Here is a 3,284-nt window from a genome sequence, read left to right on the forward strand (position 1 = left end):
CCATTAATTCGTGGAAGAATTTTTTTTTCTCCATCACTAACAGGGATGTAACTAGTTATGTTTCTTATTCGGAAGTGAAGAACTGAAATTTACTCCTTAAATTGCAACTATAATAACAGGCAAGTCAAACTGCTCTTCCTATATAGTGCAAAAAAATTAGCACATCCAGCCATACCCATTTTGCAGCAGAAGGTCATCTCTACTGCATGCTAACAAAACAACTCTCTGCGATAAGCAAGACCAGAGAGCATAATAGTTATTTCAGAACTAGACTGACACATCGTTTCTCTTACAAAGCCAAAAGCAAAGCTAATTGTATAGGAATTACCCATTCCTGTTACACAACTCACAGAACCTATGCTTGAAACTTAACTAGCTACACTGCCAAAAAAAAAAATACATTCCATTGCTATGCAACCTATGAGAATGGAGAAATATTTTAGAAACCCAGGTGATGATACTTTACCAGTAACAATGATAAAAAAAAAAAAAGGAAGAAGTGAAAAGTGGAAGCGAATTCAGCAGCAAAGTCATCTTTCAACACTGAAATACATACAAAGCCAAGATCCTCCCACATCATCAATTCCAGACCAGCAATTCTTAAAACTGACAATGTTTCTTCAAGTGACCATTTAACGTTATTGCTAAGAGAAGATTTCCATCTCTTCCAGACCTGCTGTAACTGCACTCGCGAGCCGAGTCCTCGACTGAATTACAACCTACAGCTCAAGGAGGGACCAGACAGACTCCTGGCACCTTCCTGCTTTCTGGCTATCACACTTTGTGGAAGATCAGAGCTCCTCTTTCCAGGCTGAGGCAGGGAGAGCAGCGCTCCAGCCCGCGTTTAGATTCCAAGGGGGTGGATGCTTCAGAGATACCCAAGATAAATATCGCCTCTTTACCTGCCAAACAACTAGATAAATGGGAAGCCTTTAAAATGAGTTTCTGTAACAAATGTTAAGATTGTCACAGAATATTCAAGGAAGAAAATATATGATTGTATAAAGTCTACTATTAAGCCTAAAGGAACACCAGCTATCAAAACCCACTTAAAGTTGACAAGTTATGCCTGCATTTTTATTTTAAAAGTTGCAGGTGGTTATAACTGCAGGGTCATTTCAGCTGGATACCAGGAACAGTAATGCAATCCTTTCACAGATTTAAGAAACAAGTTACAATTAATGTCTATTTATATGAACAGACAAAATTTATGCTAGATACCTACTGGGAATAGGGCAGGTCTGAGATCTCATAAAACTGATCAATTTGAGGTTCAAACTATTTATGGCATGCTGCCATCAAGATAAAACCACTTAGTGCTCTTATACTTTGGACTTTTTTAAAAAGTGTTTTTGTACTTTACCTCCAAAATCTGTTCAACTTTGTCATTCAGAGTTTCCTCAAGGGTTTCTATTTTAAACATGGAGCTTTAAAAACACAGGCTACAATTTGTAAGTGTGAAGAAAGGGCAAGGTAAGGACAGCAGGGGCCTCAGGCCACCGGCACCTGGAGAACTGAAGTGTTTTATATATGTACTCAGAGAAACTTTAAACACAGGGCTTTAAAAACGCACGCTACAACTTGTAAGAGTGAAGAAGGCACAAGGCAAGAACAGCAGGGAACTGTTGCCTCTTCTTCACTCTTACAAACTGTAGTGTGTGCTTTTAAAACCACATATGTGTGTATGTACATATAGAGAGATAAATATTTTTAAATAAAGTTTCTAAGGCTTATGGCTGTTAAGTGCCTTATAATCCTTACAGTCCCTCAGCAGCTCCTCAGAGCTTTCCCCAAGCAGCAGCAGGACAAAGCAGGGAGAAGAGGGCATGGATGGGAGGCCAAGAGGAAAAAAAAGCAGCCCCCCAGAAAGCTGAGAAGGTTTGAGGCCAAGGGAGAAAGCAGAGCACACCCAACTACAGCAGAAACGAAGCCAGCAAGGTTGTCTTCAAATGACACGAACCAAATCAAAAGAAACCCCCCAGCAGACTCTAGAAACCCCATCTTGACAGAGACCACCCCACACAGCCCACGAGAAATTGCCTCTGCCCCAGCGAGTCACCCACAAAGGTCTGTGTGCCTAGACAACTCACTCACACTGCTCTCCGCTCAACAGGCACAGGGCATATATTTTTTTAGGCCTGAAAACATCATTTTGCACAAATTCCCGCTTCTGCAAAGCGGATGAATGAGAAACACAGAGAGGCAAGGCTGGAGTTTAGCGTGCCCAGAGCAGCATTTCAAATCCCAAATAACAAAGCAGGAAGCCGAGCTCCTTCGTTCTGCAACGGCTGAAGATGAACTAGGCAGAGTGGCGACCGATTCACTATGGACCCAGGGCAGCACCAGGGTGTAAAAAGGAGGCACTGAGCCCCAACACGGCATTTAAAATTCAAAAACCAGCAAACACAGCGTTAAGAGCAGGTCAGGATGGCTCCTGGAAACTCAAGCAGCGCCTCCCCGCCCACCCGGCGCTCGGATATGCGGCGGCTGCGGAGCGGGGAGGACCTAGCTCCTCACCCGTCCTGAGAAAGTTGCTTTGCTCTGCGGGGCGGAGGCTTTGCACCAACCGACCGGCATCTCGAAACACCGAGACCCGCGCCACAAGCCTGCGGGAGCGGAATGGCAACCCCCCGGGGATGCCCAACGCCCGCCCGGCCCGACTGTGCGGCCCCCGGGGCGGGGGGGTGGATGCTCATCACCGTGGCTGCTTCTCTCCTCAAGGGAGCACGGGCTGGCCATCCATGCAAGGGAGGGGCGGGGGCACACCCCCCTCATGGGCATGGGGCAGCAATGGTTTGGGCAGAGCTGCGGGGGGGAGGGGGGACAAATCTAGATCAGACCCTCTTAAAACGGGTCTGCATGAATGGTGATGGGGGGATTCAGATCAGACCCTGACTTGGAAGCTGTGTGAACAGTGATGGGGGGCAATTCTGATCAGATGCCGAATTGGGGACTGTGTAAATAGTGATGGGGGGGGCAATTCAGATCAGAGCCTGAGTTAGGGGCCATGTGAATGGTAAAGGGGGGCATTTGGATCAGACATCGAATTAGGGCTGTGTGAATGGTGATGGGAGGGGACGATCCGGATCATACCCTAAAGTAGGGGCCATGTGAATGGGGGGGGGGGCGATCCGGATCGGACCTGGAGCTGGGGCCGTGTGAATGGTGATGGGTGGGGGGACGATCCGGATCAAACCCTGAATTAGGGCCCAGGTCAAAACCACGTCAATACCAGCTGCGAGGCTTGGGCTGCGGTGTAGGGAAGGAAAAGGAGCCGCAGATAG

Source organism: Gavialis gangeticus, unplaced genomic scaffold (assembly GCF_001723915.1).
Source record: "Gavialis gangeticus isolate Ggan-Ray unplaced genomic scaffold, GavGan_comp1, whole genome shotgun sequence".
NCBI lineage: Eukaryota > Metazoa > Chordata > Crocodylia > Gavialidae > Gavialis > Gavialis gangeticus.